Raw genomic sequence first — 25,990 nt, forward strand, 5'->3', positions numbered from 1 at the left:
ACCTACCCTTTGACTCGTTTCCAGCCGCCGCCGCTCAAAAAGAAGGGTTTCTTTACCGATTTTCGTTGCTGCATTTTTCGGATTTCCTGCACGTTTTTCGAGGTCAGATTCCAGGGTTGTTTTTTTCAGTTTATTCTCTCACGATTCTCTGGTTAGTCTCTGTTATTCAGCAAAGATGTCTGGCGATGGAAAAGTCAGAATTGAGAAGTTTGATGGGAAGAATTTCGGATGGTGGAAGATGCAAATCAAGGATTTGCTGATACAGAAGGATCTGGATGCAGCCTTCGAGCCTCCTCCTACACCTGTAACGGATAAGTGGACAGCCATTGACAAGAAAGCTATGTCAACTATCAGGCTCACTCTTTCTATGAATGTTGGCTACAATATTTCTGAACAAACCTCAGCACGAGGAATCATCGAGGCTTTGTCAAATATGTATGAGAAGCCGTCTCCTGCCAACAAGGTGTTTCTGATACGGGAGTTAGTCAACACCCGCATGAAAGAGGGAAGTTCTGTTATTGAGCATATTAATTTGTTTAATTCTCACTTGTCTCGTTTGAATTCAGTAAAATTCAAGATAGATGATGAACTGCAAGCATGCTTGCTCTTGTCCTCATTACCTGACAGCTGGTCAGGAACTATTACTGCAGTCACTGGGGCAGTTGAGACCCTCACTTTTGCTAAAGTACGTGACTTGATATTGAATGAGGACTCAAGAAGGAGGAATTCTGGAGAGACAAGTTCGTTGCTCAGTACTGAGGGGAGAGGGAGAAGTAATAATAGAGGTGGAAATAGAGGAAGGTCAAAGTCAAAACGAAGAAGCAAGTCAAGACCAGCAAAACCGAGAAAAGACATACAGTGCTGGAACTGTGATGAGCATGGGCACTTTAGAAGTCAGTGTACTAAACCTCATAAAGACAAAAAGGAGGTGAATGCTACCACAGCCTCAGATTCAGAGGATGCCCTTATTTGTTGTGTCAAAAATACTGTTGAAGACTGGATTATGGATTCAGGAGCATCGTTTCATGCTACTTCTAGCACAAAGAAGATGAAGAATCTACGAACAGGTAACTTTGGTAAAGTTCGTTTGGCTAATAATCACAGTCTTGATATTACAGGAATTGGAGACATAGACTTAAAAACACCATTGGGAACCGTTTGGACCTTGAAGAATGTTCGGGTCATTCCTGGTTTGAAGAGGATGTTGATATCCATTGGTTAGCTTGATGATCAGGGATATGATGTCCACTTTGGTAGAGGACAATGGAAAGTTGTTAAAGGCAGTATGGTCATTGCAAGAGGAAAGAAGAAAGGTACACTATACATGGTTGAGGTACCAACTGAGGGGGTTAATGTAGTATCTGATGGGCCGAGTCTATCAAAGTTATGGCATCAACGACTCGGCCACATGAGTGAAAAGGGGATGAAGATGCTTGTTACCAAGGGAAAGCTTCCAGAACTGAAACAGGTCGAGTCTGAGTTTTGTGAACCGTGCATCCTTGGCAAGAAAAAGAAGGTGACTTTTGTGAAGACAGGGAGAGCACCAAAAGCTCAGAAATTGGAGCTGATTCACTCAGACGTGTACGGGCCGACATCAGTTGCTTCACCTGCAGGATCTCGCTATTATGTGACCTTCATAGACGATTCAACACGCAAGGTACGGGTTTACTTTCTTAAACATAAATCTGAAGTTTTTGATAAATTTAAGAAATGGAAAGCTGCTGTTGAACTTGAAACTGATTTGAAGGTGAAATGCTTGAAGTCTGACAACGGAGGTGAATATATCAGCAAAGAATTTACAGATTATTGTGCTGAGAGGGGGATCAGGATGATAAATACAGTTCCAGGAACTCCGCAACAGAATGGGGTTGCAGAGAGGATGAACAGAACATTGTGTGAGAGAGCCAGGAGTATGAGATTGAATGCAGGGCTCCCAAAAATGTTCTGGGCTGATGCGGTTAACACCGCGGCTTATCTTATCAATCGTGGGCCTTCAGTACCATTGGGATTAAGATTCCTCAGGAAGAATGGAAGGGAAAAGCAGTTGAGTATGATCACCTGAGAATCTTCGGGTGTAGTGCTTATGATATTGATCTTAAAGGTGACAAGTTAGATGCCAAAGCAAAGAAGTACACGCTCGTTGGATATGGGTCTGATAAAATGGGCTACAGGCTTTGGGATCATGAAAGCAGGAAGCTAGTCAGAAGCAAACATGCCGAATTCAATGAAGCGGAGCTGTACAAAGACAGAAATTCGGAGAGGTCAGAGATTCAGAAAGAAGTGGTCGAGTTTGACACTGATGGTCAAAAGAATGAACCAATTATAGAACCTGAATCAGATTCTGAAGATGACACAGGACCAGAGGTTGAAGGTGGATATAATGAGACAGGAGAAGTCTCTGACAGTGGGAGCTCAGAGCATGAAGAAGAACAGCCTCCACAGCAGCCTGACCCGTCAGAAAATTGGGTCAGGAGATCCACCCGAGTTAGTAAACCGCCTAATAAATATAATCCTTCAGTTAATTATATTCTCTTGACAGAAAACGGTGAACCAGAAAGCTACTCTGAGGCAGTCAAGATGAAAGATTTTCTCCAGTGGGAGCATGCAATGAAGGATGAGATGAGCTCTTTAGATAAAAACAAGACTTGGGTCTTAGTAAAGCTTCCGCCTGATAAAAGAGCTTTACAAAATAAATGGGTTTTCAGGGTCAAAGAAGAACACGATGGTTCTAAACGGTACAAAGCCCGTTTAGTAGTCAAGGGGTTTCAGCAGAAAAAGGGAGTTGATTATGATGAGATTTTCTCTCCAGTGGTGAAGATGACTACCATCAGGTTGGTTCTTAGTATTGTAGCCGCAGAAAAGTTGCATCTAGAGCAGTTAGATGTGAAAACAGCTTTTCTACATGGTGACCTAAAGGAAGACATTTATATGGCACAACCTGAGGGATTCAAGGTTGTTGGGAAAGAGAACTGGGTCTGCAAATTGAAGAAGAGTTTGTATGGTCTTAAACAGGCACCCAGACAGTGGTACATGAAGTTTGATAACTTCATGGAGAGGTCAGGGTACAAGAGATGTCAGATGGACCATTGCTGCTATTTGAAGAAGTTCAGCAACTCTTATATCATATTGTTACTTTACGTTGACGATATGTTAATTGCAGGTTCTGATATGAAAGAAATAAGCAGGTTAAAGAAGCAAATGTCCAAAGAATTCGAGATGAAGGATTTGGGTCCAGCCAAACAGATACTCGGGTTGAGTATAACTAGAAGCAATAAAGATGGCTCAGTGACACTATCCCAGGAGAAGTACATCGGGAAAGTGTTAGAGAGATTTGGTATGAACAATGAGAAGACCAAGCCTAGAAACACGCCTTTAGGAAGTCACCTCAAGCTTACTAAAGAACAGTGTCCCAGAACAGAAGAAGAAAAAGCTGATATGGCTAGAGTTCCATATGCATCTGCTGTAGGAAGTCTAATGTATGCTATGGTATGCACGAGACCTGACATAGCACACGCAGTTGGAGTTGTCAGTCGCTTTATGTCAAATCCGGGAAGAGAACACTGGGAAGCAGTTAAATGGGTGCTTCGTTATTTGAAAGGTACGTCAAAGATGGGGCTGTGTTTTAAAGGAAAGGATGTGGTTCTCAAGGGTTATACAGATGCTGACCTGGGTGGCTGTAAAGATACATTTAAAAGCACTACAGGATATGTCTTTACAGTGGGAGGAACAGCAGTGAGTTGGATGTCCAAACTTCAGAAAAGTGTGGCTTTATCTACTACAGAAGCTGAATACATGGCAGTAGCTGAGGCCAGTAAAGAACTAGTATGGTTGAAAGCTTTTCTGAAAGAGTTAGGGAAGAATCAAGCTGACTACCCGTTGTATTGTGACAATGAAAGTGCAGTGAAACTTGCAAAGAATCCCGTTTATCATGGGAAGACGAAGCACATAGGGATGAGGTATCATTTTGTTAGAGGATTGATCAGTGAAGGATTAATCAGTTTGAAGAATGTCCCAGGTGCTAAGAATCCAGCAGATATGTTTACCAAGGTTGTGGTGCTGGATAAGCTGAAGCTATGCATAGCTTCAGCTGGCCTTCAGGAATAATGTTGAGAAGGCGGGGTAACTAGGGGGTTTTGAAGATCAAGGGGGATTTTCATTATAGAAGTACAGAAGAGATGGTGCAGTTCGAGGTCCGAAGACACCAAGTGGGAGATTGTTGGAGATGTTGTCTTCAGCCCAGCCCATTAAGGCTAGCCAAGAATTAGAGAGAAGAAGGGAAAGGGTTCGGCCGGCCCTAACCCTAATGGGTTTTAAGTGTTTTAGGCCCATATGTTTAGTTACTTGTTTAGCAAGGGACTAACCCTAATTCTAGCCTATAAATATATCTCTTGTACTTGTAAGCATTATCACTCAATAAAATACAAACCCTAGTTGCCCCCGTGGACGTAGGTTACACACTGTGACCGAACCACGTAAATCTCGTGTCTACTTTTCTTATTGCTTTCGTTTATTGATCGTGTGTGTGTGATCTAAATCCTAACAAGTGGGTCAAACGAACTCTGGTGGAGCTCATTGCAGCGGCGTTGGAACCGCCTCTTCGAAACCTAACCAGAAACCAAAACCCTTTAACCCTAAACCCTAAAGCTAAATCCCAAACCATAATTCTAAAATCGAAACAACCCTAAGCAAAACCCTAAGGCTAAACCCTAAACACTGAACCCTAAAGCTAAACCCTAAAGCTAAAACCGAAAAGGTAAACTCTAAACCCTAAAAGCTAAACACTATATATATTTGAACAAGATTCGACGAGACGGTTCCAACGCTACTGGAACGAGATCAATCGGAGTTTGTTTGACCCGGTTTCCTACACTTCCTAGGTTAAGATTGTTTTGTATTTGATCCTTTCCCTGTGGTACCTCAATGTTAGAAACTCACCACTGATTTAATAAGTTTGGACTTTGATTCATGAGCGACTTATATAACTTGCTATCAACCCAATTAGGTTATAATCTGCTTAAACATTTTAAGACGGCCCAACACATGAACACACATCAATCAAATTGTCTAGAAAGATCTTTGATTTCTAGTTATTCTGAAAGTTGCTTCTGTTTGATTTTTTGATCACATATATTCTGTTTTTGTTTTCTTAAATGTTGTTTCTGTTTTCATTTCCTCTGTTTGATTTCTGAAGTTCTTATGAAACTTGTTTCGGTGTTCTTTATAATCTCTATGTTTGTACTTGTTCGTTGTTCTCATTGCTGTTTTAGAAACTGAATAGTTCAATGTATACAGACAGAAACCGGTGCCAGATTCATATAGGCAGCCCTGGTGATTGGTATTATGTTTCAGAGCTACTTCCTTCACAAGGACTCATGTAATTAATTTGTCTTTTTATCCGACTGATTGACTTCTGATCCGTCCCTAGCATTCAAGTAACATTCAACGTGTAATTAGTTTTAAATTTAATTTTTTTTTATTAGAATAGGTTGCATTAGCAAAGTAGAGACTTGATAATAAGTACTTATACACAAATGATGCAGCAAACTGTGGTCATCATTTAATTTAAGTAGTAGTATCTATAACCATGCTTTCATAATATATTTGAGGTTACATCTTACCCATAGTTCTATATGTAGCTATTTTAAAAAGAATTACATATACCTTTCTCAATGCTTGATTGTATGTGTATTTAGAGATGGCAATTAAAAAAATTCTTTGGAACGAGCTGATTTGGGTTGTGTTATATTTTAAAAGGGTTTTAAAAATTGTATTGCTGACTACATTGACTTTTTTTCTGATGTGGCGTGTACAAACCGTTTTGACTTTCTGATTCTGGATGCAGGAGCTGACACAAATGTAGTTATCCTGCATAACCTAATCCTTTGCAGCTCACAACCCAGAAATAGTCAGGTATTTTCTGGAATTATTCTTCCTTTTCAGTTTTACTAACCGTTGTCTGCTTTAAAATTTCACATTTTTCTATACAAGACTCAATAATTACAGCCCACAGCGTAACACTAGTCACGTATGCTCATGATTCTTACTTCCTTTTCAGTTTACTAACCAATTTCCATTTCAAAATTTCATGTTTTTCTACAGGGACCTGAAGACTGCAACTCACAGCCCATCACTAGTCACGTGTGCTCTCAATGTTATTTCCTTATCAACTGGCATCTATTTTTAAATTTCTGGAATCTTGTATCTTTTTCATTTTACTAACCACTTCTGTGTTATAGTTTCGGATTTTTTACACAAGACCCGAAGACCACATCTCACGTCTCAGCACTAATTAGGTATGTTCTTGAATATTACTTCATTTTCAGTTTACAAACTGATTTTGGTTTTAATGTCACACCCCCAAAATCCACCTGCGGATAACACCCGCTTCGGGGGCGTGACTGACCAGGATCCAGCCACCAATTATACTGAGTATTCGAGTTGATAACAAAAGTAATACTTACTAATCATAAGCTTAGCAAATATTAAGTTCAGAGTTTAAAGTTTTAAGTTCCAAAACAGTATTAAGTAGCGGAAGCATAAGTACGGTAGTTTAAAACAAAGTTCATGATTCAAAATAAGGTAACACCCAACACAAGGGTGAACAGACACTACACGTTCCCACGCTGCAAGCTCCTCCGTCACTGGTTACCTGCAAAGCATGCAGTAAGGGGTCAACAATAATGCTGAGTGAGTTCACTAGTTGTCCAGTTTTAATTACCAAAAACTTTGTTTCACCGGTTAATTTATCCGTTTATACATGCCCTGGGGAGCTACCCCAAAAGTTAGCGACTAAACTGTTTTTCCAATACCGAACACTAGGTAACCGTTGCGTATCCGCAGGATGCCCCGATGTCAATGTTCTATCATCATTGACGGATTTCTGAGTACATTAGTTCACGACCGTCCCAAACCAGGGCACGGTGTGAGGCTGGTAAACACCTAAATAGCGCTATCAACTAATAACCCGCTCGCCTAACCCGGCGACTAATCGGTATTTGTAGTAGGGACTTGAGTGATAGAGTTTCGTTTAGTGCCGTTAGTTGCAATCCGTATAAACAGTAATTAACCAAAAGGTTTCTCAATACCCGGGAAGGAAAAGTAAGTTTTGTTCCCAATAACTAGGGAAGGTATGTAAATGGTATCCCCTTTTACCAGGGGATAGGGTTTCTAGTCTCGTGTCCCAAACCACCGGGACGCATGCTTTTAAGTTGTGAACTCACCTTGGGTTGCTCGGTAGGTTTAGGTTACTTGTCAATCACGTTGGTCACCACGTCCTAACATGGTTACCGGTATAGGTCAGGTTCGGTGTGCAAGCAATCACGTAAGAACATATATAGGCACATAACATGCATACAAGTAATAGTCATGGGATTATTGGGCCGGCCCTAACAGTAACACAGTCAAACTGAACACAGCAACACATAGTTCATTTAACAGATAGCCCAAGTTAACACAGAATGGCCCAATAACCAAAATGAACAGCCCACTCGCAACCAGCTGGTCTCGAGTCGCAACCAGGTGGTTTCGGCTTGTCGTGTTATGGTTGCAAGTCGCAACCGTGGTCTCGAGTTGTCACGTTTTGGTTGCGAGTCGCAACGGCGTGGTCTCGAGTCGCAATCTCGTGGTTTCGACTTGTCATGCTTTGGTTGCGAGTCGCAACCGTGTGGTTTCGAGTCGTAATGCCGTCGTTGCGAGTCGTAATCTGTCACTTTCATACACACGTGATGATGCAGAAAAGACAGTCCAATTTGTACATATGAAATCAGACCCAGATTAGGAAACTACCAATAAGATTTCTACAAACACTTTTCCTAATCTGCCTTTAATAAAATATGGATCAAACTTTGCCATTTTAAATCTTCAAACCAACATTCAACAAGTTCATCCTATATTCATATTTTTCTAGGGTTTTCTCTTTAACAAATCATACATTTATTAACCAAAAATCACATATTACTAGCAAGATTTTTATGCAAGAACAAGTAAAACATACACCTTATGACTTAGAACATAGTTTTGGGTTGCTCATAAGCACATTTTAAACCACTATTCTATAGCCATTATGAACATGTTGTCAAACTTCATACATAAGAGTTTTCACATATAGTTAATCTTCACAAGTCATACTAGAAGTCATGCATAACAATTTTAACTAACCCTTTTCAAACATGTTTCCACATATTGTCAAACTTTACAAATCAACCTAAGAATCATGCATAAACTACTAACCAAGCATTTTTCTATTTCATAAACATATCATTCAAGCAAGCATAAACAAGGCATTTACTACACACTAACCGGTTATGAAAAAGGAGGAGCCGAAAACAAAGAGAAGAGAATGAGAGAAGATGAAGTGTCCGAGTGATCCGAGCTTGACCGAGTCCTTGTCCGAGATCCTTGCTTGAACCGAGAATTTGGAAGAGTTTGGATGTTGTTTTGGGGTTTTCTTAGTTGAGAGAAAGTAAGGAGTGTGTGTGTATGTTTTAGTAGCAAATGAGGGAAATGAGGAGATGGTGGGGATTATATATACAAGGGGTGTTTTCGGGTTGGGCTTGGGGTTTCGGCCCAAACCGGTTTCGGCTCAACGGCCCACTCGAGACCGAGTGGCCCACTCGCAACCGCCCGGTTGCGAGTCATGGTCTCGGGTCGTGGTTTCGGCTCTCATATATATATATATATATACAATACATACATACATCACATATCATGCACAAAGGTCACGTTTTCATTTAATAATATTTATATACACAAAATATTACAAAGTGTTCGTATGGAAAAACCTCGAGTGTCACATTATCCCCAAGTTTTAAGAACTTTCGTCCCGAAAGTTGAAGCAGCCACTGCCAAGCTAGCGTGTTTTAACGGGGTGTCACATCATCCCCCCGTTAGTTTGGAATTTCGTCCCGAAATTCGGTTGTAGCTTCAGGGCTGGGGTTTTCGTTTGGGAATAACTGGGGATACTTGGACTTCATCTGGTCCTCCCGCTCCCAGGTAAACTCTGGGCCGCGTCGTGAGTTCCAACGAACTCGCACAAGGGGTATCTGGCTACGTTTGAGGGTTTTGATTTCTCGATCCGTGATCTCAATCGGTTCCTCGGTAAAGTGTAGCTGTTCATCAATCGTCAGTTCCTTAAAAGGAATTACAAGTGTTTCATCCGACAAACACTTCTTCAGGTTAGATACGTGAAAAACGTTGTGCACTGCACTCAGCTCTGCAGGCAGGTTTAATCTATAAGCAACCTTACCGATCTTCTCGGTAATTTCGAATGGTCCAACATACCGTGGATTCAGCTTGCCCCGTTTACCGAAACGGACCACACCCTTCCAGGGTGAGACTTTAAGTAGAACCCGGTCCCCGACCTGGAATTCTAACGGTTTCCTACGCTTGTCAGCGTAGCTTTTCTGACGGTCACGAGCTGCCGCCATGCGTTGCCTGATCTGGGAAATCTTTTCTGTTGTATCTACTACTAGTTCTGGGCCTGTGAGTTGACTATCACCGACTTCCGCCCAACAAAGAGGCGATCGGCATTTACGACCGTATAATGCCTCAAAAGGTGCCGCCTGAATGCTAGTGTGGTAGCTGTTGTTGTAGGAGAATTCCACCAACGGTAGATGCTTCTCCCAGTTCTTGCCAAAATCGATCACACATGCTCTAAGCATGTCTTCCAGGGTTTGGATGGTGCGTTCAGACTGCCCATCCGTTTGCGGGTGATAAGCGGTGCTCATGTCCAAACGTGAACCAAAGCATTTGTGCATAGCTTGCCACAACTCGGAAGTAAAACGAGCGTCTCGGTCGGAAATAATAGAAGTTGGCACCCCGTGCCTGGAGACTACTTCCTTCAAATAGATTTCTGCCAAGGTAGAAAACTTGTCCGTTTCCTTAATGGCCAAAAAGTGTGCAGACTTAGTCAAACGATCTACTATCACCCAGATAGTATCATTCCCGCGTTGGGATCTAGGTAGCCCTGTAACAAAATCCATGGAAATTTGCTCCCATTTCCATTTCGGGATTTCCGGTTGTTGTAGTAGGCCTGCTGGTTTCTGATACTCGATTTTGACTCTTGCGCAGGTCAAACATTTGCCAACATAGGCTGCTATGTGGGCTTTCATGCCAGGCCACCAGTAAGTGGTCCTTAAGTCGTGGTACATCTTATCTGCACCAGGATGTACCGAATAACGGGACTTATGGGCTTCGTCCATCACAAGCTCTCGTAAATCCCCGTAAAGTGGGACCCAAATGCGTCCTGCCACATAGTAGGCGCCGTCTTCTTTCTGTTCTAGTTGCTGTCTCGATCCTCGCAGGGACTCGGCCCTGATGTTTTCCGGTTTCAGAGCTTCAATCTGAGCATTTCGGATCTGGGTAGGGAGACTAGACTGGATGGTAAGTTGCAATGCTCGCACGCGCTTTGGTACAGTGTCTTTCCGGCTGAGGGCGTCTGCCACAACATTGGCCTTGCCCGGATGGTACTTGATGGCGCACTCGTAGTCATTCAGAAGTTCAACCCATCGACGTTGACGCATGTTTAATTCCTTCTGCTTAAAGATATGCTCGAGACTCCTGTGATCGGTGTAAATGGTGCACTTGGTACCGTACAGGTAATGTCTCCATATCTTAAGCGCAAATATCACTGCTCCCAGTTCCAAGTCGTGTGTTGTGTAGTTCCTTTCATGTGTCTTAAGTTGTCGAGAGGCGTAAGCAATAACTTTCTCGCGTTGCATCAACACGCAACCGAGCCCATGAATAGACGCATCGCAGTAAACCACAAAGTCGTCCGTTCCTTCAGGTAACGATAGAATAGGAGCGCTGCAGAGGTTATCCTTTAATTTCTGAAAAGCAGATTCCTGCGCTTCATTCCACTTGTAGGTGACGCCTTTCTGAGTGAGTGTAGTGAGGGGTTGAGCGATCTTTGAGAATCCCTGAATGAATCTGCGGTAGTAACCTGCCAATCCCAAGAATTGGCGAACTTCAGTCGGAGTCTTAGGGGTAGGCCAATTCTTTATAGAGTCGATCTTAGCTGGGTCGACGTGGATTCCATCCTTGTTAACCACGTGCCCAAGGAAATGGACTTCTCGAAGCCAGAAGTCGCATTTCGAGAACTTGGCATACAGTTGCTCATTGCGGAGGAGTTCGAGGATAAGGCGTAGGTGCTGTTCATGCTCTTCCTGACTTTTCGAGTAGATCAAGATGTCGTCTATAAACACGATCACAAATTTGTCGAGGTAGGGTTTGCATACCCGGTTCATGAGATCCATGAACACTGCAGGAGCGTTGGTCATTCCGAAGGGCATAACGAGGAATTCATAATGACCATAACGAGTTCTGAATGCAGTCTTGGAAATATCTTCATTACGGACCCTTAACTGATGGTAGCCTGATCGCAGATCAATCTTAGAATAGTAGCTCGATCCTTGCAACTGATCGAATAGGTCGTCGATTCGAGGGAGAGGGTAACGATTCTTGATGGTAACCTTGTTCAGCTCACGATAGTCAATACACATTCGGAACGTGCCATCCTTCTTCTTAACAAAGAGTACCGGTGCTCCCCAGGGTGATGAACTAGGACGGATAAATCCTTTATCCAAAAGTTCTTGTAGTTGAGTAGAGAGTTCCTTCAATTCTGCGGGGGCTAGTCGATAAGGTGCACGAGCTATTGGCGCTGCTCCGGGAGCTAGCTCGATTTGGAATTCGACCTGACGATGGGGAGGGAGTCCAGGTAGTTCCTCAGGAAATACCTCGGGGTAGTCACGCACTACTGGAAAGTCTTCAATCCTCTTTTCCTTTTCCTGCGTGTTGGTAACAAGTGCTAAGATAGCGGTGTGCCCTTTTCGTAAACACTTCTGGGCCTTCAAGAACGAGATAATGCCGGAGATTTCTCCACTTTTGCCACCCTGTACAATGAGGGGTTTGCCAGAACGGCGAGGAATACGAACTGCTTTCTCTTGACAAAGGATCTCAGCGCGATGTTTGGATAACCAATCCATACCAATAACGACGTCGAAGCTTCCGAGAGTAACAGGGAAAAGATCGATACTAAATGTCTGACCAGACAACTCTAGTTTGCAACCCTTGACAACGTGTGAGGCCTCGATGTTTCTACCATTAGCTAACTCGACGATATGAGGAGAACTTAGTAACGAAAGCGGACGCTTAAGCTTCTTACTAATACGTAGGGATACATAACTAGCATCGGCACCGGAATCAAATAACACAGAAACATAACGATCATCGAGTAGGAACTTACCCGTCACGACATTGGGGTCATTCCTTGCTTCACCAGCTCCAATCACGAAAGCTCTTCCTCTAGCACCATTCCCAGCATTGTTGTTCTGATTGTTGTTCCCAGCTCCCTGATTATTGTTGCGGTTCTGATTCAGTTCAGGGCAATCCTTCTTAAAGTGCCCCTCAGCTCCACACTTAAAACATGTCCGGTTGTTTCCCTGCTGCTGTTGCTGTTGGGGTTGTTGCTGATTCTGTCTAGCTGGGAACTGACTTCGACAATCCTTGGCGTCGTGCCCCATCCTGTGGCATCGCTGACACTGGCCCTTGTTACATGCCCCATTGTGGTGCTTGTTACACTTGTTGCACTTAGGGTAGCTTCCCCGGTAGCCACCCTGTTGCTGGGTGCCTTTGTTGTTTTCAGTTTTCCTTTGCTGTGCTGGGGCCTGAGTGGGGTTAGCATCCTTGCTCTGACTTCCTTCCCACTTACGCTTGCTGTCACTAGAAGTTCCGACAGTAGCACTGATCCTTTTGGGCAGCCTGCCCTCCTCTACAGCCTGATCAGTGAGTTTGTGAGCAAGTCGAACAATCGGCTGAATGGTAGTGTGGTTGGCTGAAGTGACATGGCTTCGAATCTCTGGAGCCAAACCTTTGATATACAGTTCGATCCTTCGGTACATTGGTCGTGACATGTTTGGGCAAAGAGCGGCATAGTCATTAGACAGCTTGGTGTAGGTTTCAATTTCCGACCCAACCATCTTGAGTTCATAGTACTCATTCTCAAGCTTGTGGATGTCATCCCGGTGACAGTATTCCTCCTTAATCATATCCTTGAAATCCTCCCATGCCGTAGCATTTGCAGTTTCCAATCCAAACATCTGAATCTGCGCCTTCCACCAAGAAAGCGCGCTTCCTTCAAGCGTAGCAGTAGCAAATTTCACCCAATTTGCAGGGGGACACTCGCAAACAGCAAAGACAGCTTCAATTTTCTCAATCCAATGCAGAAGACCTATGGCACCCTCAGTGCCGTTGAAAGGGAGAGGCTTGCAATCCATGAAAGTTTTGAAAGTACACACTGGTGGTTGCGCAGGTGCATGCTGACCTGTTCGTGAGAAGCGAAGCGTATAGGTTTAGAGGCGAAAAGTCGATGTGGCGGTAGGATCTAAACATCCTAAAACAACGAGCTTACCTATAGGGTGAGCTGCAAAAGCCGCAGCCACTGTGTTGAGCAGGTTAGTGAACTGAGCCTGCGTCATGTTAATGTTTCCTCTTCCGCGTCCACTCATTGTCTTCATAACCAGAAAACACAGTATGAGTGTGATGTCGTAGTGTAGCGAGAATGAGATAGAAGAGAGAGGTGTATCTATCTAGTTTAGGCACACTAGTACGTATATCATAACAGGAAACATAAAGCAAACAAGTAAACACTGGTCCGAGCTATGAGGTCAAATGTGTCGAGCCTTGCACTTGGAGTGTAGTGTCGTCGCGAGTCACGGGTTATAGTCTGGTTTTCTCCAAAAAGATTTTCCTCTTTTTAAAACCAAGTTCACTATAACCAATGGCTCTGATACCAATCTGTCACACCCCCAAAATCCACCTGCGGATAACACCCGCTTCGGGGGCGTGACTGACCAGGATCCAGCCACCAATTATACTGAGTATTCGAGTTGATAACAAAAGTAATACTTACTAATCATAAGCTTAGCAAATATTAAGTTCAGAGTTTAAAGTTTTAAGTTCCAAAACAGTATTAAGTAGCGGAAGCATAAGTACGGTAGTTTAAAACAAAGTTCATGATTCAAAATAAGGTAACACCCAACACAAGGGTGAACAGACACTACACGTTCCCACGCTGCAAGCTCCTCCGTCACTGGTTACCTGCAAAGCATGCAGTAAGGGGTCAACAATAATGTTGAGTGAGTTCACTAGTTGTCCAGTTTTAATTACCAAAAACTTTGTTTCACCGGTTAATTTATCCGTTTATACATGCCCTGGGGAGCTACCCCAAAAGTTAGCGACTAAACTGTTTTTCCAATACCGAACACTAGGTAACCGTTGCGTATCCGCAGGATGCCCCGATGTCAATGTTCTATCATCATTGACGGATTTCTGAGTACATTAGTTCACGACCGTCCCAAACCAGGGCACGGTGTGAGGCTGGTAAACACCTAAATAGCGCTATCAACTAATAACCCGCTCGCCTAACCCGGCGACTAATCGGTATTTGTAGTAGGGACTTGAGTGATAGAGTTTCGTTTAGTGCCGTTAGTTGCAATCCGTATAAACAGTAATTAACCAAAAGGTTTCTCAATACCCGGGAAGGAAAAGTAAGTTTTGTTCCCAATAACTAGGGAAGGTATGTAAATGGTATCCCCTTTTACCAGGGGATAGGGTTGCTAGTCTCGTGTCCCAAACCACCGGGACGCATGCTTTTAAGTTGTGAACTCACCTTGGGTTGCTCGGTAGGTTTAGGTTACTTGTCAATCACGTTGGTCACCACGTCCTAACATGGTTACCGGTATAGGTCAGGTTCGGTGTGCAAGCAATCACGTAAGAACATATATAGGCACATAACATGCATACAAGTAATAGTCATGGGATTATTGGGCCGGCCCTAACAGTAACACAGTCAAACTGAACACAGCAACACATAGTTCATTTAACAGATAGCCCAAGTTAACACAGAATGGCCCAATAACCAAAATGAACAGCCCACTCGCAACCAGCTGGTCTCGAGTCGCAACCAGGTGGTTTCGGCTTGTCGTGTTATGGTTGCGAGTCGCAACCGTGGTCTCGAGTTGTCACGTTTTGGTTGCGAGTCGCAACGGCGTGGTCTCGAGTCGCAATCTCGTGGTTTCGACTTGTCATGCTTTGGTTGCGAGTCGCAACCATGTGGTTTCGAGTCGTAATGCCGTCGTTGCGAGTCGTAATCTGTCACTTTCATACACACGTGATGATGCAGAAAAGACAGTCCAATTTGTACATATGAAATCAGACCCAGATTAGGAAACTACCAATAAGATTTCTACAAACACTTTTCCTAATCTGCCTTTAATAAAATATGGATCAAACTTTGCCATTTTAAATCTTCAAACCAACATTCAACAAGTTCATCCTATATTCATATTTTTCTAGGGTTTTCTCTTTAACAAATCATACATTTATTAACCAAAAATCACATATTACTAGCAAGATTTTTATGCAAGAACAAGTAAAACATACACCTTATGACTTAGAACATAGTTTTGGGTTGCTCATAAGCACATTTTAAACCACTATTCTATAGCCATTATGAACATGTTGTCAAACTTCATACATAAGAGTTTTCACATATAGTTAATCTTCACAAGTCATACTAGAAGTCATGCATAACAATTTTAACTAACCCTTTTCAAACATGTTTCCACATATTGTCAAACTTTACAAATCAACCTAAGAATCATGCATAAACTACTAACCAAGCATTTTTCTATTTCATAAACATATCATTCAAGCAAGCATAAACAAGGCATTTACTACACACTAACCGGTTATGAAAAAGGAGGAGCCGAAAACAAAGAGAAGAGAATGAGAGAAGATGAAGTGTCCGAGTGATCCGAGCTTGACCGAGTCCTTGTCCGAGATCCTTGCTTGAACCGAGAATTTGGAAGAGTTTGGATGTTGTTTTGGGGTTTTCTTAGTTGAGAGAAAGTAAGGAGTGTGTGTGTATGTTTTAGTAGCAAATGAGGGAAATGAGGAGATGGTGGGGATTATATATACAAGGGGTGTTTTCGGGTTGGGCTTGGGGTTTCGGCCCAAACCGGTTTCGGCTCAACGGCCCACTCGAGACCGAGTGGCCCACTCGCAACCGCCCGGTTGCGAGTCATGGTCTCGGGTCGTGGTTTCGGCTCTCATATATATATATATACAATACATACATACATCACATATCATGCACAAAGGTCACGTTTTCATTTAATAATATTTATATACACAAAATATTACAAAGTGTTCGTATGGAAAAACCTCGAGTGTCACATTTAAAATGTCAGGTTTTTCTACATGAGACTCTAAGACAGCAACTCACAGCGCAACACTAGTGAGGTATGTTCCCATTTATTATTTCATTTTTAGTTACTAACCAACTTCCTTTCAAAAATTCTGTTTTTTCTACACGAGACCATGGTTGCAAAAGTCGCTAGGCGCTCCCTAGTCGGTCGGCCGGGGAGTTGAGAGTACTCAGCCTAGGCGGAGAGTACACGGGGAGTACTCGGACATGCCAAATTATAAAGAAATTAGTTTTCGGAAATTAAATATATGTCAAATAACATAAATTTACTAATATTTATAACAAAATACGTGAAATTGATATTCATTCTTTAATATGATAGTCATAGAAATTATGTTTTATTTTATTTTAAGTCAAAGTCGGCCCGAGTTGACCTACTAGATACGGTTTTGGCCTATGTTCACCGCATTTGATCGATTCCAAGCAATTAGTCGGAGTTGAAGAAAGTCGCCTCGGCAACCTACCTTGTAGCGACTACTCGGGGAGTACTCGGCCTTGGAGACCTTGTTTTACAACCATGCACGAGACCCAAAGACTCACAGCCTAGCACTAGTGAGCCAGTGAGGTATGTTCTCAAATATTACTTCCTTTTCAGTTTACTATCGACTGCCATTTTAAAATTTTAGGGTCTTCACGAGATTTGAATGTTGGAATATTTATAATCAAGAAATTTGATGTAATTAGAAGTGAAACTGTGCTTAAAAGAAAGTGTGACTGTTTGTATTATTGTGCTGATTGGTTTAGGTTGTGTCATTTAGTTTAATGGTTATTTAAACGTTTCATGTAAGGGTATAAATGCCCATTAACGACGACATTTGTAAGTGTGTGAAATAGAATATTAGTGTGTGGTTCTTTGTATCTCTGTTTCACCAAGAGAGTCCCTGCACATTCATGTGTATACTCATATTCGTATATTGTTCATTCAAGCATATCTAAATTGATCCAAGCTTTATAATTAAACACGGGTCCTTTTATTGAAGACTCAAGCTCATAACCCAACACTAGTCAGGTATGTTTTCAAATATAACTACCCTTTCAATTTATTAACCGAATTTTGTTTTAGAATTTCATGTATTTCACACGGGACCAGAAGACTGCACCTAACAGCCAAGCATTAGGTAGTTATGTTCTTGAACCTTCATTTTAAGTTTACTAAGCAACTTCTGTTTTAAAATGTCATTTTTTTTTCTGCACGATACTTGAAACCTACAGCTTATCACAGCCCATAAGTAGTCGGCATGTTACACCTACTAACCAACTTTCGTTTTAAAGTAGACATTTTTCTACATGAGATCCCAAGGCTGCAACTCACAGCCCCGCACTAGGCAGGTATGTTTTCGAATATTACATCTTTCTCTGTTTAATAACCAGCGCCCATTTTATAATTCAGGTTTTTCTATACAGGACTTGAAGAATGCATTGCATCTCACAACTCAGCGCTAGTCTGGTCTGTTCTCGAATCTCAATTCCTTTCAGTTTACTAAATGACTTCTCTTTGCAATTTTAGGTTTTTCTTCATGAGACTCAAAGACTAATACTATTGAAGTATGTTCTCGAATTGTACTTTCTTTTCAGTTTACAACTGGCTTCAAATTTAAACTTATCGGTTTTTCACGAGACTTGAAGACTCCAGCTCATAACCCCAACACTAGTCAGTTAAGTTTTCGAGTATTACTTCCTTTACAATTTACTAACAGACGATTATTTAAGGAATTTCATGTGTTTTGCACGAGACTCAAAGACAGCTTCTCATGCCAAACACTATTGAGGTATGTTCTCGGATATTACATCATTTTCTGTTTAACCAGCTACGGGTTTATAATTTATAGCTTTCCAATACCAGACTTGAAGACTGCACCTAACAACTCAGCACTAGTCTGGTCTGTTTACTAAACGACTTCTCTTTGCAATATTAGGTTTTTCTTCGCGAGATTCAAAGACGGCTGTCCTCACAACCTAACACTATTGAGGTATGTTCTAGAATCTTACTTCTTTTTTCAGTTTTACTACCCGTCCACTGTTTTAAGTTTCACATTTTTTTCTACATGAGGCTTGAAGACTGTAGCTCACAGCGAAACACACGCAACGTATGTCATGAGTCTTAATTTCTTCCCGGTTTACTAATCAACTTCCATTTTATTATGTCAAGTTTTTAGAAGATAGGGTAGGGTTTAGCTACAAAATCCAAATTTCCTAAAAAAGTGCAAAAAGTCATAAAACACTATGATTTCAGCCATAAAACACACCTAAAACCCACAAATAACAAAGTAAAGATTACTAAAATACCATATTCAAACCTTAATAGTAAAAGTGGCTGTGAATTATATTTTCTGAATGAATAAAACGATTACAAAGGATCCCTTTATATAGGGACTAACCCTACCACTAAACATGGAAACTGTAATCTATACATAATTACAATATAATCACAAATATATGAAAATCCTAATCTTATGCATAAATCTCGGCTAATACTCCCCCGCAGTTTGAGCGGTCCTTGGGCAAACGGTCAAACTGGATCGAAATGATTGAAAAAGTTGCCGAGATAATCCTTTGGTAAATATATCCGCGTACTGATACGGAGCAGGGACATCAGAGACCCGGACATGTCCTAGGCGGACCTTCTCGCGTACAAAATGGATATCGATTTCTATATGCTTCGTACGCTGATGTTGTACAGGATTATCAGACAAGTATATTGCGGAAACATTATCACAAAACACTACGGTATTCAAGTGGCTTGGAGGAGGGGGACGTGTAGCTCAAGCAGTAAATTGCGTAACCAAGTGACCTCAGCAACGGCATTGGCAACACCTCGGTATTCAGCCTCCGCACTTGAACGCGAAACAGTAGGCTGGCGCTTAGAGGACCAAGAAAGCAAATTATTCCTCAGAAATACACAATAACCACTTGTATATTGACGAGAACCCGGGCACCCGCCCCAGTCAGCGTCGGAGTAGACAACCAAGGAATGCCATAGTCCAACGTCCCCTGAATGTACCGAAGTATGCGCTTCATGAAAGCATAATGAGGATCCTGAGGCTCGTGCATAAATAAACAAACTTGTTGTACCGCATAAGATATGTCCGGGCGGGTGAAAGTGAGGTACTGAAGAGCTCCAGCAAGGCTGCGGTAAAGAGTTGGGTCATGAAACAGAGGGCCATGTGTGGCACTTAATTTAGAAGATAGATCAACTGGAGTTGCACAGGGTTTACAAGATGTCATGTTGGCCCGAGCAATGATGTCTTTGGCATACTGTGTCTGATCCAAAAATAGGCCATTTGCTTGACGAGTGACCCGACTGCCCAAGAAATGATGCAATGAACCCAGATCAGACATGGCAAACTCTCGTGAGAGTGTCTGAATAATGTCGTGCAACAACTTGTCAGAGGAAGCTGTGAAGACAATATCATCTACGTATAACAAAAGATACGCAATTTCCTGGCCGCTACTGTATATGAATAGAGAATTGTCACACACACTACTCTTGAACCCGTGGGATAAGATGTAGTTCGCAAACCGTGTGTACCAAGCTCGTGGAGCCTGTTTAAGCCCGTATAAAGATTTCTTCAACCTACAAACAAAACCTGGAAATCGTCTATCAATGAACCATGTATGATGGGGTGGGTGTGGGTATGGTATACGAGAAGATGGTTTCATCAAACAAAACTTGCCGAGAAATAGTGACTTTCCCGATCGTAGGGTCGAAGCATCGGTACCCCCGAAGCGCAATATTAAACGACTTCTCTTTGCAATATTAGCACTAGTCTGGTCTGTTTACTAAACGACTTCTCTTTGCAATATTAGGTTTTTCTTCGCGAGATTCAAAGACGGCTGTCCTCACAACCTAACACTATTGAGGTATGTTCTAGAATCTTACTTCTTTTTTCAGTTTTACTACCCGTCCACTGTTTTAAGTTTCACATTTTTTTCTACATGAGGCTTGAAGACTGTAGCTCACAGCGAAACACACGCAACGTATGTCATGAGTCTTAATTTCTTCCCGGTTTACTAATCGACTTCCATTCTATTATGTCAAGTTTTTAGAAGATAGGGTAGGGTTTAGCTACAAAATCCAAATTTCCTAAAAAAGTGCAAAAAGTCATAAAACACTATGATTTCAGCCATAAAACACACCTAAAACCCACAAATAACAAAGTAAAGATTACTAAAATACCATATTCAAACCTTAATAGTAAAAGTGGCTGTGAATTATATTTTCTGAATGAATAAAACGATTACAAAGGATCCCTTTATATAGGGACTAACCCTAGCACTAAACATGGAAACTGTAATCTATACATAATTACAATATAATCACAAATATATGAAAATCCTAATCTTATGCATAAATCTCGGCTAATACTCCCCCGCAGTTTGAGCGGTCCTTGGGCAAACGGTCAAACTGGATCGAAATGATTGAAAAAGTTGCCGAGATAATCCTTTGGTAAATATATCCGCGTACTGATACGGAGCAGGGACATCAGAGACCCGGACATGTCCTAGGCGGACCTTCTCGCGTACAAAATGGATATCGATTTCTATATGCTTCGTACGCTGATGTTGTACAGGATTATCAGACAAGTATATTGCGGAAACATTATCACAAAACACTACGGTATTCAAGTGGCTTGGAGGAGGGGGACGTGTAGCTCAAGCAGTAAATTGCGTAACCAAGTGACCTCAGCAACGGCATTCGCAACACCTCGGTATTCAGCCTCCGCACTTGAACGCGAAACAGTAGGCTGGCGCTTAGAGGACCAAGAAAGCAAATTATTCCTCAGAAATACACAATAACCACTTGTATATTGACGAGAACCCGGGCACCCGCCCCAGTCAGCGTCGGAGTAGACAACCAAGGAATGCCATAGTCCAACGTCCCCTGAATGTACCGAAGTATGCGCTTCATGAAAGCATAATGAGGATCCTGAGGCTCGTGCATAAATAAACAAACTTGTTGTACCGCATAAGATATGTCCGGGCGGGTGAAAGTGAGGTACTGAAGAGCTCCAGCAAGGCTGCGGTAAAGAGTTGGGTCATGAAACAGAGGGCCATGTGTGGCACTTAATTTAGAAGATAGATCAACTGGAGTTGCACAGGGTTTACAAGATGTCATGTTGGCCCGAGCAATGATGTCTTTGGCATACTGTGTCTGATCCAAAAATAGGCCATTTGCTTGACGAGTGACCCGACTGCCCAAGAAATGATGCAATGAACCCAGATCAGACATGGCAAACTCTCGTGAGAGTGTCTGAATAATGTCGTGCAACAACTTGTCAGAGGAAGCTGTGAAGACAATATCATCTACGTATAACAAAAGATACGCAATTTCCTGGCCGCTACTGTATATGAATAGAGAATTGTCACACACACTACTCTTGAACCCGTGGGATAAGATGTAGTTCGCAAACCGTGTGTACCAAGCTCGTGGAGCCTGTTTAAGCCCGTATAAAGATTTCTTCAACCTACAAACAAAACCTGGAAATCGTCTATCAATGAACCCTGTATGATGGGGTGGGTGTGGGTATGGTATACGGGAAGATGGTTTCATCAAACAAAACTTGCCGAGAAATAGTGACTTTCCCGATCGTAGGGTCGAAGCATCGGTACCCCCGAAGCGCATCCGAACACCCGAAGATAGTCGTATATTGGGTGTCGAAGGTAGAGGGCAAAAGTAGGAGTAAAAAAGTCAAGTCTTTTCGTAGGAAGAATATTGTGAAGGTAAGCAGCAGTGTGAAGAGCTTCAACCCAGAAAGTAGGTGGAAGATATGAGTGGATAAGGAGAGCGCGAATGATGTCGTTTAGACGACGGATCATGCGCTCGGCACGGCCGTTTTGAGAAGAAGTTTGGGGACAGGAAAAACGAAATAACAAGCCGTGCTGGGTGGCAAATATTTTAAAAGCATTATTGTCAAACTCACCGCCGAGGTCACATTGGAAGGTTTTAATTTGTCTGTTGAATTGGGTGGCAATCATGTGGTGAAACCTTAACAATAGTTGGAAAAGTTTAAGATTTAAATTTTAAGGGGTATACCCAAATGAAGTGTTAAAAGTTGTCAATCAAAACCATATAATATTTATATCCAGATTTACTTAGTACGGGGGAAGTCCAAAGGTCACTATGAATGATATCAAATGGCGAAAAAGTAATAGAATTTGATGCATAAAAAGGTAAACGTTTGCTATTGGAAAGTTGAGAAGAGTGACAAATACTAGATGATTTGTTCTTATTACAAGATAAATTAAAATTAAAATGACGACTAAGAACATCCAAGACTTGAGCGCCGGGGTGCCACAAACGATCATGCCATGGAAGAGATGCTGAGGTGATGAAGGTTGCTTGAGGTGGGTAGTTCTGGTGGTGTGATTGGATAGAGATCCCCGGTGCTATTGTGGCGGGAAAGAAGACGCCCAGTTCGAAGGTCATTCAAAGAAAAACCAAAGGGGTCAAACTCAATAGAAACACTGTTGATACGAGTAAATCGTCTAACAGAAATTAACTTTTTAATGATTTGTGGGCAATAAAGGATTCTGGGTAGTATGTAAGTTCGGTTGGGTAAGGTTAAATAGCTCGTTCCCGACCCATGAACGGGCAAAGACGCGCCATTGCCGACTAATATATTACTGTTAATAGGAAAAGAGTCGGGAGTTTTGATCATACCTTGTTCATCTGTGGCGTGTGATGTTGCTCCCGTGTCCATAACTGAGTTTGGGTCATAGTTGAGCTGCATCGAGGAGAAGGCTGCATTAAGGTCTGATGGACACATAGGATTGTAACCCGTAGGTTGGTTAGCACTGTAGTGGGCTTGTGGTGTGTAAGGTGGCGGGCCGTAGGCGGGTGCGGGTGGGTTCAGGGTCGGCGGATGGGCTGCAGTATAGTGGGCCGACTGGTTTCGGGCCGTGGGTTGGGAATAGGGAGCAGTGGGCTGAAAGGTGTGGGTATGGTGTAGGGAAGATGGTTTCATCAAACGAAACTTGCCGAGAAATAGTGATCTGGGTTTAGGGTTTAGGGTTATGTGTTTTGTGTCAGATGGCAAATGTGGTTTTCAAGATATTCCTTCGACATTGAGCATCTTGAGGGGGCCAAAAACGTGCTAGCTGATTGCTCTGATACCACTTGCGGAATGGTACTGCGGTAGTTTACCACTTGCGGCTATTTACGTACCGTGCGGTTATTTACGTACCGTGCAGCTATGTACCACGGTAAATAGAGTAACAAATAAGTTACTATTTGAAACCATTAATTTTTGTACCCAAAAAGTTGTCGTACACAGTAGACAAGTAAATGAGCTCATGGAATGGTTGAAGAAAAAGAACCGTAAGTCGTTTATCCTAAAGATTGATTTCGAAAAAGCGTATGATAATGTGAATTGGAATTTTTTGTTGTCTATGATGCACCAAATGGGTTTTAAATCAAGATGGGGTAAGTGGATAGAAGGAATATTGAAGGCATCTAGATCCGCGGTTCTTGTGAATGGGTCTCCAACCTTCGAATTTAATTGTGAAAAGGGTCTTCGTCAAGGCGACCCTATTTCACCATTCTTATTCCTTATAGTGATGGAGGCGTTGTCTTGGTTGTTGAAAAAAGCTCAAGAGATTGGGGTCCTTAAAGGTATTAATTTTTCTGAGAGTGAAGCCGATATTACCCACCTGTTTTATGCGGATGATGCGCTTATTATGGGGGAATGGTCGCAAGAGAACATTCAAAACACGGCTCGCATTTTGAGAATATTTTATATTTGTTCGGGCCTTCGAATAAACATCCATAAGTCCAATCTTTATGGGATTGGTACGGAGGATTTTGAAGTAGACGATATGATGGCGATTTTGGGTTGTAAACGTGGTTCTTTTCCGTTTGTGTATTTGGGGATTAAAGTGGGAGCAAATATGTCCAGAATTAATAACTGGAATATGGTTATTGACGTGATTAAAAGAAGGTTAGAAACATGGAAGGCGAGAACGTTATCTATAGGAAGGCGCTTGGTTTTGATTAAGTCGGTTCTTGAAAACCTTCCGGTGTACTATTTTTCATTGTATCAAGCGCCTAAAGCGGTGGTTCAAAGTATTGAGGCGATCTTTAGACGGTTCTTTTGGGCCGGTTCTTCGGGTGTTATAAGATACCATGGGTCGCTTGGGAGGTTATAGCAAGACCAAAAAATAAAGGTGGGTTGGGAGTGGCTAGTATACAAGATACAAATGAAGCGCTTTTGCTTAAATGGACGTGGCGGTACAAATGTGATGCTGTGAGCCTATGGAAAAAGATTATCGAAGGTTGTAATGGGGCAACAAGAGCTTGGTCGTTACTTCCTTGTGGTCCTCTCGCTAGCGGGTGTTGGAGGAGGATTGTGAAAATAGGCTCCAAAAAGCTTGCTAACGGGTCGGAATTTAATACTTTATTTGCAGCGCAGGTTGGTGATGGCTCGGCGGTTAACTTCTGGACGGATACATGGCTGCGTCACGAGCCTTTGCGCTTGATTTATCCTGCCTTGTTTCGCCTGGAATCTAATAAATGGGCAGCAGTTAATCAGCGCGTGCAGCTCGTTAACGGGTCACGGACTGGGATGGTTTGGAGCTGGAGACAAACACCTTCGTCTGATGCAGAAGTGAGCGAATTGTTTCAGCTGCTATCAGATTTGTTCGAGTATAGGTGGAAGCCTGGTGCGGATAAATGGTCGTGGAAAGGTGATAAAAATGGGTTGTTTTCGGTTCGAGGCGCTAAACAAGTGTTAGCTGATCCTGGTACAGCAGCGCAGAGTGAGGTTTTTATCAAATGGAAGACATGGACACCACTAAAGTGTAAGATTATGGTATGGCGCGCTGCTTTGAATCGTCTTCCTACAAAAATGGAGCTTTTGAAACGCGGGGTGTTGATAGAAGATGTGGTTTGTCTCATGTGTGGCGAAGATAATGAAACGCTAATGCACTTATTAACCGGTTGTATTGTTTCCACGGAGATTTGGGCTAGAGTATCATCTTGGTGTAACATTACCCCGCCGATCGTTTTTGATGTCAAGGACCTTCTTGCGTTAGCGGACCTACAACCATACTCGAAGAAGGAGAAGGATATCCTTAGAGGTATTATTTATACTACTATATGGATGTTGTGGATCGAAAGAAACTCGAGAGTGTTTGAAGGCAAACATCGGCGCCCTTTGGAACTCTTAGCGAATATAAAAACCGTGTCGTTTTTTTGGTTTAGACATAGATCGAGAATTAAAAGGGTAGAGTGGAATACGTGGTGTAATAGTCCTTTGAATGCGTTGTAATCGGTTTGGCCGGTGGTCCCCGCTTTGAGGTCCATTTTCGGCGTGTGTTTTTAATGAAGTTTACTTTTCAAAAAAAAAAAGACAAGTTGATGGCAAGTAGAAGACAAAGGTCAAGCACATGTACTTGAAATTTGAACTCACCAATTTTAGTGCAAACTTTGTTTATGGCAAAAGATGCCATCCAAATTTGGTAGACCAAAGATGCCTTACGAAGTGTTTTGTAATTATTCAACTTGATTACAAATTTGTTCGTAGATCCATTTTTCAAATGCAAACATGTATAGTTTCTATAAATGAGAAAAGATGTCATATATGATTCTTGTAAATTGAATTCAATTTGTAAATTGGATTCATTTTTTGATTGAAATCTTGTCGTAGACAAAAGATTCTTTTCAATTGGTTGTTTATTACTACAATTTTTGATTGAGTAAATCATTTAATTTCGATAGTAGCTAATCGA

At 42.1% G+C, this 25,990-nt stretch overlaps 2 long non-coding RNA genes across 2 annotated transcripts; both read left to right on the forward strand.

Moving 5' to 3' along the window:
* Positions 1-4,553: 4,553 nt before the first annotated feature.
* On the forward strand, positions 4,554-16,383 carry LOC110887018. Its single transcript, XR_002563105.2, has 5 exons — positions 4,554-5,374; positions 5,843-5,910; positions 6,100-6,151; positions 6,237-6,293; positions 16,248-16,383. It is a non-coding gene; the product is annotated as an uncharacterized LOC110887018 (long non-coding RNA).
* A 360-nt stretch (positions 16,384-16,743) lies between these two features.
* On the forward strand, positions 16,744-18,555 carry LOC118492051. Its single transcript, XR_004892500.1, has 4 exons — positions 16,744-17,593; positions 17,669-17,711; positions 17,840-18,033; positions 18,181-18,555. It is a non-coding gene; the product is annotated as an uncharacterized LOC118492051 (long non-coding RNA).
* The last annotated feature ends 7,435 nt before the right edge of the window (positions 18,556-25,990 follow it).

This window comes from Helianthus annuus, chromosome 1 (genome assembly GCF_002127325.2).
Source record: "Helianthus annuus cultivar XRQ/B chromosome 1, HanXRQr2.0-SUNRISE, whole genome shotgun sequence".
NCBI classification, from domain to species: domain Eukaryota; kingdom Viridiplantae; phylum Streptophyta; class Magnoliopsida; order Asterales; family Asteraceae; genus Helianthus; species Helianthus annuus.